This window comes from Balaenoptera ricei, chromosome 4 (genome assembly GCF_028023285.1).
Source record: "Balaenoptera ricei isolate mBalRic1 chromosome 4, mBalRic1.hap2, whole genome shotgun sequence".
Classification (NCBI taxonomy): Eukaryota; Metazoa; Chordata; class Mammalia; order Artiodactyla; family Balaenopteridae; genus Balaenoptera; species Balaenoptera ricei.
The window spans coordinates 104271382-104284420 of record NC_082642.1 but is presented as its reverse complement, the minus strand read 5'-3'; positions in this window follow the sequence as shown (position 1 = coordinate 104284420).

Here is a 13039-nt window from a genome sequence, read left to right as displayed (position 1 = left end):
CTTTGTAAATTCAGTCAGCTCCATTAACTGCAGCAACTACAAAAAGTTTGAAAATGTATTCAACAAACTTCTTGAAGTTGACTGATCCATCTTATACATAAACAGTGTATTTGGTTTGGGAATATTATATGTATTATGGATGCAAGGACAGAGCAAAAGCAATTTTTAAGAAGTTGGAAATTAAGATCTATTCGTTCTTTTGCAGTTTTAGCCTATAGCAGGGATATCCTAAAGCTCTTGATTTATAGAATTTGTTCCAAGGGATTGTTTGTATGGAAGGTAAGGAGCTATCAATACCCTTTTCCTTTTTTTCCTTTTGGATCCACATAAAGGGCATTATCATCGCAACCAGCAAACTCACTGTGAATGCTCATTTCAGGTATAAAGAACCAATTTAAAAAAATGTAAATTTATATATATATATATTTATGTATCACTCATCACATGATGTGCCCCATGTGTTCATAATAGAATACTTCATTATTATTATTCAGAAAGGAGTATTTTTATTTTATAATGAGACAGTTGTTAGAAATGACATTGGCACAGACCTAATTCTGGGCACTAATCCCAGCACTGGTACCAGCTTGTTTCATTATATGGGAGAAAGTCATTCTGCCTCTCTAGGTTTTAATTTCTTCATCTGTAAAAAACAAATTTAGCAGGGTGTTTTATCTTAGAAGAAACCAAATTTAGAATATTGTATTTGTTTGTTTATGGAACAAGAGGCCAATGACCCCTGTGGACATCTACTATATAAGCGGTTATGGCTGGGGGCTTTGTGTTTGGTGGTTTCACTAAAGGGAGAAAGAGCTGTTGATTTTTTATTATGTTTTATTTGATCCCACCCCACACGGGCATCTGACAGCTGAGTTTTCACTTGCCCTTCACCCTTACCATCCTTCCCTAGTCTGCCCCACCAGGCTTGAGTGACTGATTTGGAACTCCTTAGAGTTCCAAAAGAGAGAAGGAAAGATCAGCAGCTAAATCAGATGTTCTTAAAATGCTGGGTGAATCTGCCATAGGACGTACCATGAGAAAGTTCTCCTTTGATGAGAGGGAGATTTCGCCACCCTACCGCCGGCACCGCACTGTGAGCTCCATGCTCACAAGCCCACTCACGCCTTCCTCCACAGACCTCAGCGCAACAGGAGTGAGGAGGACAAGAACAGCCACGGCAGATGGGAGCGCATTGCCTGGAAAACGCCCGAAGAAAGATACCCTGATGAGGAACAATGAAGAACACGAGCGTCCTGCAATGTGTGTCTATGCGAATGCTCCAAGTAACTGAAGCATGCATTGAGGAAGAAGAGAGGGTAGACTAAGGTCTTGCATCGAGAGCTAGGGGTCTAATAACCAATCTTAATGATCAGTTTAATGAGACCTCCTTTGTACCTCAGAGAGTAACAGGATACAGTACAGATTATAAAATTATGCTCCATTGGCCATGCAAAAGCTCATGACTTACCAACACAATGCCCCTAAAGGTGTCAGAACAGAGGGATACTAGTTTTAGAGCATGCCACAGAGTGCAGGACAATGTCCTGCTCTGACAATGTTAGTTATCTAGTGCTTGTGGAGAGATGGAGTCCTGGATGACATGGAGACCTGAGCTGTGGCTTTGAGTCTGTCACTGGGTGAGATCAGAACTGTCCCTTCCTCCCTGTGGGCCTCCTCCCACACTGCCTCAAGACCTTAGCTTCCTTCTGTGTTAAATGAGGAGCCAAATAAAGATCCTTTCATTGCTATAATTTTATTACTTCACTGAATAGATAAGACCTCATAGAATAGAACAGAATTTTTTGGATAGACAGAAAATAGCAACCAACAATGCAAAGCTGCATATAATAAATGTTAAATTGTGTGCTGAAGATTAAGAGTGTTTATAAGAACTCAAATCAGTTTACCGGGTTAGGAGCTCTTTGAAGGCAGGAACTACGTCGAAGTTATCTTCCCATCACTACTACCTAACCCTGGTACCTGGCATGTAGCATCTGCTTAATTAAATTATTTTAAGAACACAAGTGGATCAATGAGATTAAGGTGTCCTCATAATTATTTTTAACAAAGTAAATTTAAAAATTAAATCCAATAAAAACATGCTAACATATATTAAGTACTTACCATGTTCCAGGCACTGTGCTAAATATTTTTATGTAAGTTGAAGCTTCACAGCTTCCTTAAAAGTTAGGTACTCTTGTTAGTATCTATATTAGGTTCTCCAGAGAAACAGAATCAACAGACTATATATATAATATATATATAATATATATATATTATAATATATATTATAATATATAATATATATTATATATAATAATATATTATAATATATATATTATATATATTTCCATTTCTTATAATATTATATTATATTATCTATAATATAATATAATATATATTATATTATATATATTTCCATTTCTTATTATATTTCTTATAATATATAATATATATAATAATAAATATATATATATATAATATATATATAATTATATATATATTTTATATATATATATATAAAAGGAGATTTATTTTAGGAATTAGCTCACGTACTTACAGAGGCCAAGTCCTACAATCTGTTGTTTGCAAGCTGGAGAACCAGGAAAGCCAGTGGTGCAATTGCAGTTCGAGTCCAAAGGCCTGAGAATGAAGGTAGCTGATGGTGTGACTCCCAGTCCGAAGCCAAAGGCCTGAGAACCAGGAGTTCCAATGTCCAAATGTTATCGAATGAATCGGGTCCCGCTGCTCACCACTTAAAAAATCAATTACATACTTTAAAATGTCAGTAGAAAGGAAAGGTGACTTTAATCAGAATGCTGGCAATCTGGGGAGATGGTGGACTCAGCATCCCCCAAAAACCGCCTTCAAAGATTCTGCTCGGCCAAGAAAGCTTTTAAAGGGAAACAGAGAAGTAATCTCAGTTAATGATTGAGATAAGGGGTCAGAGTCGTCACCATCCTCTACTTCATCCAGGCTTGTTGACTCCTAGGGATCTTCCTCTAGATGGTGTCTTGTTCATGCAATTTAGTCACATAGTTTGTTCAGGAGATTACTGAAGGGGAAGTTAGGGAAGAGATCTGGTCATCTGTTAATTACTTATTCTTCATTTCTATTTCTTTGATCTATGGAAAGAACTGACAAGTTAGGCAAGGTATTGTGTGATTAAAAGATTTGAAAGGTGAGCTTGGGCCGGAGATGAGTAGAGCATGGGGGTGCCAGGTTTAAAAGTTAGTTACAAGATAGCTCTGCTAAAGTGATAAGAAAAGGGGCTTCCTGCTGACGGCGGTATCAGGCAGAGAGCTGCTTACAAATCCCCACTTGTCAGAATTCATTCCATTTCTATGGGATTAGTGGTGAAGGTCTGTCTTCCGTAACTTCTTCTTGTTGACATAAGGCACTGTCTTCTCAGAGTGGAAGATGTCAACGTGGGTCTGTAGCATCTCTTTGCTAACAATTTTAGTTGTCTGCTTATACATACAGCCAGAACAAACCACGATAATTTTGATGCCCACAAAGGTATAGATTACCATTATCCCATTCTCTTGAGGCCAATTCTTGGAATTGTGCTAGCCATAGATTTAGTACTGCTCAAGTTGGAGCAGCTATGTCATGGCTGCAGTCTGTCATCATGCAGTTAGCTTTTTCCCTCTGGTGGCAGTTATAGGATCTGTAAAACAACTCAGGAATGTGCATCAGACACTGAGTCTGTGACCCTATTGTCCTAATCATTAGCTGCTCAGTTTTGTACTTGGTGGGGTTAGGCCTGTAGGGTTCTGTTCAGTTCCAAAATCTTTATTCACACATAGTCCTATCCTTTGAACCTGAGCTTGACAAGAAAGTACAATTAAATAAGAAAAATAAACAGTGTTCATTCATTTTCATGTTTCAGCATTTACATTGCTGTAGCAACTGAAAAAGGAGATTTTTCTGTGTCACATCAATTAACTCCAATCTCTACTTATGGAATGCATCACCTGCTTACTGATGGGTATTATCTCCTTAGCTGCAGTTGTAGAAGAATGTGCTTATAAGGGAAGAAATGGGGAAGACATTTGTTGGCCGTAATCAGCCGATGAGAAAAATATGAAGATGTTCACAGTATAATTATGCTTTTAAAGGAGAGAACTTAGCTAAGATAGGCCATGTTCTGTAAAGACTGCTACCCAAAAGCCATCTCCATTCCTACAGAAACAAAACTCCTTTAGAAATAGTCTTCAATAGGCAAAACTTTGGCAGCTTGGTGAACAAAAAATTATAAATTTTTTGAAATGATTTAAAAAAAAAGAAATGGAAAGAAAGCCTACAGATATTTATCTTAATTTGATTTCATTTGTCCTCCTTTTCCTGAATTGTCCTCATATTCAACACTGTTAGATGACTTCTCTATTGAGTATGACAGACTTGTGAAGAGACAGGTGAAGAGATGATTTTCTAAACTTTTATGAGTTTGTGTGTCTGAGGTATAGCCTCATTAAGAAGAGTTGCAAGAAGAGTTGCCTACAATTATCCAGTGATCACTTTGGTGTAACTAAAACTTCACTAGGATGCTAATAATCTGTAATTGAATATGTTTAAATTACATCTTTTGGAATTACTAAACCCAGAACCTCGATTATTTTTTACCATGATTTCTCAGCACCAAAAACTTCCAGTTTATGTAGAGTCAAATATTCTAAAGAACTCTTTGTTAAAGTGGTTGACCAGAGGTAAAGCAACTTAAAATACACTAGGCAACAATAATCTTATATTGATCTCTAATTAATCTGGTCTCTTTATACTCATACAAAATGAAATGACTTGATTGCCTTATTAAAAAAATTATGATTAAAATATGTATGAACACCCTGACAAGGGTCTTGTATGGAAACATCTTTTTTACACAGGTAGGAATTCACTTATACTGTTATAGCATATATAGAAGAATGTAACCATTCTCAAAATTATATCCAATGCTTGAAGTATCTTTAAAATATTAATATTCCCAGAAGTATTCACAGATCATTTCTATTTTTAAAATATGTGGACTAAGGAAATAATCAGAGATTAGGTCAATCAATTATGTACACATGTATATCTTCAATGGGGATCATGCTTAAAGACACTTAGCTTCATAAATCCACTTACCTTTGCATCAATTTTGCTTAGATGTCTCACAGGTTTCTCAAATTTATTATGTTCAGAACTTGACTTTTGATATTTCCCTTACAAATTTCTCTTCCTTGAACATTTTTATCTTACTCTTTAGCACATCGTTTTCTCTCTCACTTTCTTAAGATAGTAAACTAGAAAGTTTCCTTTCACTTCTCTCGGCCTCACTCTCCACATCTGACACAAGTACTGTTGTTTCTGTCTTAAAATAAGGTTGGCTCTGTCTATTTCTTTCCATCTCCCCTGCCACTACTCTAGTGCTGTCATTTTTCTGCCTATCACCTGACTTCTATTGACCTCCTCAAAGTTATTTTCCACTTACAAGCCAGAGCAAACTCTCACAGTTTGCAGAGTACCTTCTTATTTAAGTCTCTTTACATTTAATAAAATATGCAAAATCTTAAAAAGAAAAAAGCTTAAGAAGTCCTGTAGGAACTGCTATCTGTTGACCTTTCTGAGCTTATCTGACGCCAGTCCCCACTACCAACTCTCGCAGCATCTCAAACACGTCTTCTTTTGGTTACAGAAACGTTTTTTCCTGCCCCAGGGCCATTGTACTTGCTGTTTTCTCTCCCTGAGATTCCTTTTCCTTCCTTTTTTCCTGTTAATTTTTTTTAAATCCCTTTTAGAATATTTTCATTTATATATATTTATTTGTTGAAATTAATAAAATTAAAATTTTATATTAAAAAATTTAAATTAAAAAATGATATCTTGTTATTTTAGATTCATTAATTTTTTCAGCTTTGTTGAAGTATGATTGGAGTACAATAAACCACAAATATTTAAAGATACATGCACCCCAATGTTCATTGCAGCACTATTTATAGTAGCCAAGACATAGAAGCAACCTAAATGTCCATGGACAGATGAATGGATAAAGAAGATGTGGTATACATATATATATATATATACACACACACACACACACACACACACACACACACACACACACACACAATGGAATATTACTCAGCCATAAAAGAATGAAATAATGCTATTTGCAGCAACATGGATGGACCTAAAGATTATCATAGTAAGTGAAGTAAGCCAAAGACAAATGTCATATGATATCGCTTATATGCAGAATCTAAAAAAAAAAACTGATACAAATGAACTTATATACAAAACAGAAATAGACCCACAAATATAATAAACAAACTTTATGGTCACCAGAGGGGAAAGGAGGGGGGGATAAATTAGGAGCTGGGGATTAACATATACACACCACCATATATAAAATAAACCACTGAGGAACTATTGTGTAACACAAGGAACTCTATTCAATAATTTGTAATAAGCTATAAGGGAGAAGAATCTGAAAAAAAACCCCATATATTTATATATATGTATAACTGAATCACTTTGCTGTACACCTGAAACTAACACAACATTGTAAATCAACTATACTCCAGTAAAAAAGAAGATATGCAAACAAATAAATAAATAAAATGTCCAAAAAATAAAGTGAACATCGTGATGAGTTTTGACATGTGTATTCACTCATGAAACCATCACCCTCACTGCATAATGCACATATCCATTACTTCCAGAAGTCTCCTTGTGGCCCTCTGTAATCCCTCCCTTTCTCTTCTCTTTCCCCTTATCATTCTTGTCCTCAGGCAACCCATGTTCTGCTTTCTGTAGTTATAGATTCGTTTGCATTTTTTAGAATTTTATATACATGAAATCTTACAGTGTATACATTTGGTAACAGGGGTGGGAGGGTTCAGGCTTCTCTCCCTCAGTGTAACTGTTACATCCATGTTATTGCATGTAAGAAGAGTTCATTCCTTTTTATTGCTGAGTGTCATCCCATTGTATAGATGCACCAAAATTTGTTTATTCATTTATGTGTTGATAGATATGTGAACTGTTTCCTGTTTTTGGCTATTAAAAATAAAGTTGCAAAAAAAGTTACTACGAACATCTATTTACATCTTTTTTTCCAACTTTATTGAGATAAAATTGGTATACACATAATCTGCACAAAATTAATTTATATATTTGAGGATTTTGCACATATATACACTCATGTTACCATCACCGCAATCAAGGTAATAAACATAGAAATCACCTCCAGAAGTTTCCTTTTGCCCTTTGCTGTTTGTGAGTATGTGTACGTGTGTGTGTGTACTTTTTTGTGGTGAGAAAACTTAACATAAGATTTACTCTTTTAACAAATTTTTAAGTACACAATACCTTATCATTAACTACAAACCGTGTGTTGCACTGCAGGTCTTTGGAATTTACTAGGCTTGTATAACTGTACCTTTATACCCATTGAACAACAACTATCTTCCTCATATCTTCCTCATCCCATCCCCTCATAATCACCATTCTATTGTTTGCTTCTATACATTTGACTATTTTAGGTCTTCGTAGAAGAGGAATCATGTAGTATTTGTCCTTGTGACCGACTTATTTCTTTTTTTGGGGGGGGAGGTGGGTTCAGCGTTGACAGTATATGACTTATTGTGGTTGAAAGAGCATCATTCAATGAATCAGTGAGTGGTTGCAAGCTTTTTAATTTAAACAAATTCTGATACTGGTTGTCCTTCCTTCTTCCATCTCTTTCAAGATTATATGTAGCTCCTCCAATGATATTGGTGTCCAGATTTGTCAACTTATTTAAGCAATTTAACCAGACTAGTGTAGGCTTTTCCACTGAGTCAGACAACAGACCTCATTTGTGCCTTGGTCATAAAGGTCAATCCTGATAAAAGAGGTTTCAGAACAAAAGCAAATTTGATATCTAATATTTAACAAGTAGTCTGGGAAGACTTTTACTTAGAAATCAAAATTTTAATGAAATATTTCAATTCACTATTGCATTTCTGAAGATGAACTAGTCTGATGTAATTTTCTTCTGTCAAAGTTCTTTACTGAACTTTCTGTAATTGCTTTTCATGCAAGATTTCAAACATTTGGCCAGATATACATACTGACACAGAAACTAGCATTTTGAAATTGATATGCATAAACATAGTGGACAACCTCCCCGATTAACATTTAGGGTATAGAATTCTCCCAAAATAGAGCTGAAAATACCATAGTGTTTTGTTTTTTGTTTTTGTTTTCAAATACTCCACTTGTGGCCCTTCACTTCCTCATTTATTCCCTTTCTTTCTTCTGCCAACCATATGTGAGTACTGGCTAGGAATCTATCTTGGCCTCCTGTATTTTTTTCTTCCTATTTTTCTCTTCCAAGAGCTTTCTCCTTACATAGGTTCAGTTCTCACCTTTATGTGTGTAACATCTCAATCTATGGTGACTGACTTATTTCACTTCACTTCTGCCTTCCAGATCCTTAATGTCTTCCAGGACCATCCATGTTGTCACAAATGGTAGGATTTCCTTCCTTATTAAGTATTTCATTGCATGTATATACACCACTTTTTCTTAATCCATTCATCTGTTGATGGACATTTGGGTTGTTTCCATATCTTGGCTATTGTGATGCCAAAAAATAAAAAATAAAAATAATGCTGCAACATGGGACTGCAGATAGCTCTTTGAGATTCTGATTTCAGTACTTTTGGATATAAAACCAGAAGTGGGATTGTTGGATCATGTAGTATTTCTATTTTTAATCTTTTGAGGAGCCTCTATACTGTCTTCTGTGTCAACTACATCAATCTACACTCCCACCAACCATGCACAGGGATTCCAGTTTCTCCACAACCTATCCAGTACAGACACACAAACACACACACACACACATATAAAAGCTATCCTAATAGATGTGATGTGATATCTTATTGTGATTTTGATTTGCATTTCCCTGATGATTAGTTATACTCAGCACCTTTTTGTATACCTATTGGCCATTTGTATTTCTTTGAAAAAATATTTATTCAGGCCCTTTGCCCATTTTTTAAAGAAAGGTTGAGCTCTGAATTTTTAAAAACTAAACAATATTTTTAGAACAGTTTTAGGTTTACAATAAAATTGAGAGAAAGAAACAGATTTCCCATATATCCCAGCCCCACACATGCATACCACACAGCACATTACCACCAGAATGGTACTTTTTTTTTTTTTTTTTTTTTTTTTACAGAGGAAGAACCTACATTGACACATCATAATTACCCAAAGTCCATAGTTTACCTTAGGGTTCACTCTTGATGTTGTACAGTCTATGGGTTTGGACAAATTTATAATGACATCTATCCATTATTGTAATATCATACAGAATATTTTCACTGCCCTAAAATTCTTCTATATTCGGCTTATTCATCACTCCCCCACTCTTACCGCTGGCAACCACTGATCTTTTTACTATCTCCATAGTTTTGTCTTTTCCAGGTCTCCATATAATTGGAATAATGCAGGATGTAGCCTTTTAACACTGGCTTCTTTAACGTAGTAACAGGCATTTAAGTTTCCTCCATGTCTTATCATGGCTTGATAGCTCACTTTTTTAGCACTGAATAGTATTCCATTGTCTGGATATACCACAGTTTACTTATCCATTCACCTACTAAAAGACATTTTGGTTGCTTCCAGATTTTAGCAATTATGAATAAAGCTGCTATAAACTTATCTGTCTGCATGTTTTTGTGTGGTCATAGTTTTCAATTCCTTTGCTCCTAAATATCAAGAAGCACAATTTCTGGATCGTATGATAAGATTAAGTTTAGTTTTGTAAGAATCTGCCGAACTCTCTTCCAAAGTGGCTGTTCCATTTTGCATTCCCACCAACAATGAATGAGAGTTCCTGTTGCTCCATATCCTTTTCAAAATTTGTTATTATCAGCATTCTGGATTTTGGCCATTCTAATATGTGTGTAGTGGTATCTCATTGTTTTAATATTTTTGCCCATTTTTCATCAGATTATTTTGTATTTTATTATTGAGTTGTAGGGATTCCTTATAATAAAACCCAATCTGAGGGTTGCATTCTACAAGATAACTAGCCTGTACTCTAAAAATGCCAAGGCTGTGAAATACAAAGATGGACTAAAATGCTGTTCAAGTTTAAAGGATTAAAGGCTAGGGAGAACTAAACAGAATGTATGAACCTGGATGAAATCCAGAGCAGAGTTTCTTCTGGAATTTCTTCTGCAATTTTTGCTATAAATGACATTATTGGGGCAATATGCAAAATTTGAATATGATCTGTACATTAGATAATAGTACTGTATCAATGTTAGTTTCTTAATTGTCATAATTTACTATGGATAAGCATTCAATTTCCTTGTTCTCAGAAAACACATACACACTCACAGAAAAGCAACAATAAGACAAATATGGTTAAATATTAACAATTGAGAAATCTAGTGAATAACTAGAGTAACTTTGTAGTATTTTTATAACTTTTCTATAGATTGGAAATTATTTCAATGTACGAAGTTATAGGAAAATGTCATGATGCCAAAGAATGGTAAATGGAAGAAGAAAGATTAATTATATACTACTTTTAGTTTAAAAAAAAGGTTTAAAACTATGTATAATGTATCAGTATATGTTTACTTAAAATGCTAGAAAGAAAGAAAAATATTAATAATATTTAGCTCTAAAGGATGGGATTGTCTGTGATTATAACTTTTCTTCTTTGTATGTTTCAATATTATCCAAATACTACAATAGATATTCATTATTTTTATCATTGGGAAAAAAGTTAAACATATTTTATAAGTAATTATGTAGCTTAAGGCCAAATATCCATCTCTTGAAAGTTAACATGCATTGTATTCTTTTTTTCCGTTTTCCTCTGATAATTAACATGTACTTGAGTTCCACAGAAGACTGTTTTAACTCTTAAAATAACTTGCTTCTTTGACTATAGTCATAGGCAGTGAAGCTTTTAGTTCCTTATAACTGTAATTATCTGAAAGCAAGAATAGCTAATAAGAGTAGGGACTACAAATAAAATGGACTTGGGTTCTAATCTTTTTACTGGCCATGTGATCCAAGATAAATCATCTCATTTTTTAGTTTCTTTATTTTTCAAATAGGGAAAATACTAGTAAAGTATTTCATGAGGTTTGCTATGGGCTGAATTGTGTCCTTACCTAATTCATATGTTGAAATCCTAATTCTCAGTACCTTAGAATATTTGGAGACAGGGATTTTACAGAGGTAATTAAATTAAAACAAGATTATTAAGGTTGGCCCTAATACAATATGACTGGTGTTTTTGTAAGAGGCAATTTGAACACAGACAGATACAGAGAGAATTTAATGAGAAGAAGCACAGGGAGAAGGCGGCCATCTACAAGTTACAGAAAGAAGCTTAGAACAGATCCTTCCCTCAGGGCTCTCAGAAGGAACCAATATTGCCAATACCTTAGTCTTGGACTTCCAGCCTCCGGAACTGTGAGAAAATGAATTTCTCTTGTTTAAGCCCTTCAGTCTTTGTTATGGCAGCGCTAGCAAACTAATACAAGGTTATAAGGAGCATTAAAAGAGACCATATGCGTAAAATTTTAGCAAGTACCTGGTACAAAATAAACTTAATAAATGGGATTTATCATTATTGTTTTTAAAATATAGAAGTTCTCATGATTAACTACAGATTTTTTTCTGTAAAGTTAATCCTAAAATAAAATGCAATTGCGATTCTTTCATCAATTCTTAAATCAGAGACTATAACCTGAAAAATAATTATTATAATTATATATTAAAAGTGACTTTGGAGGTAAACTAGTCTAGCTCTTCCCCTTTTATTTTACTGAGAACAGAGAGATTATATAATTTTTGTCCAGGTAGAAAGCAAGTCAGAGGCAAAACTATTTTTGTTGCATAAACCTCCAGACTTTTATGCAAGAATTATTTTATACCACAGTATGTTACTTATAGCTATGTTTGTTTTATCGTATAAAATTGTCACTTTCCTATATAAAAGATATATTTTCTCTTTCTCCTGTTTTCTACTCTTCAGAATTAATTTGTGTTTCCCTATTTCTGTTTAACAGGATATACCTTAATTGTCCAAATTACTTTTTATTATATAGGGACTATTTCTGTCTTTTGACTAGGAAGATCATATCCATGAGACCTCTTTATATTCCAGGAAGCATTAGGATCCACCCTATAAAGCTGGCGTCATTACTTTTATTGCCATGGAATCTGTCGGAATCCTATTTAGAAAGCTGGGGTAAAAGTAGTTGGCCACATTGGAGGAGTACTGAAGTAAAGGTTCGTGAGCCCAGACCAACTATGAGGCTGAAGCTGTGCATGAGGGTGGGGGTATACTCAAAGTAATTGGGAGGCAACCAAGGTCATACATATCTGGGAACAATGCATCGTTTGTGGGTCACTCAGAAACAGGCGCTAAAAAGAACCATACAAGGTTGGAGAGAACCGTACATATCAGGATGAATAAGTGAGTATCTGGTCAAGCTATAGTTGGAATATAGATACACTTTCCTTCACATCTGTGGAAGGAGGAGAGAGATGTGAACTCAGAAAACTGCATGTGGAGTGATTTTTGCCTCAAGAGTTGAGAGATGGTTTAGAATTCAGGAATTTCTGCTTCCCCTTTCCAGTGTTAATGGATCATTATTTTCAAAGTCACCTTAGAACACCCTGACAAGGAAATCCTGAGTGGCCAAAACTTGCACAGCATGCCTATAGTATGTCTGAGAGTCTGTCTTTGAAAAATATTCCATTTAGAGGCTTTATTAAATTCCAATTGGATGACTTCTTAACTTCTGAGATGATCCAGTCTTCAATAGTTTGATGGACTTCAGGAACATCATATGAGGAAGCTTTAACTTCTTGTTTAGGTAAACTTGAAAAATAGATGATTTATTATGGAATCACATCTAAAGGTTTCAAACTAAATTGGAAATAGGTAATCAAATCTTAATAAGTCCTTATTTAATTACAATAAGATAACAACCACACCATGATGGTTATTTCTGTTTTTTTGGACCTTCAG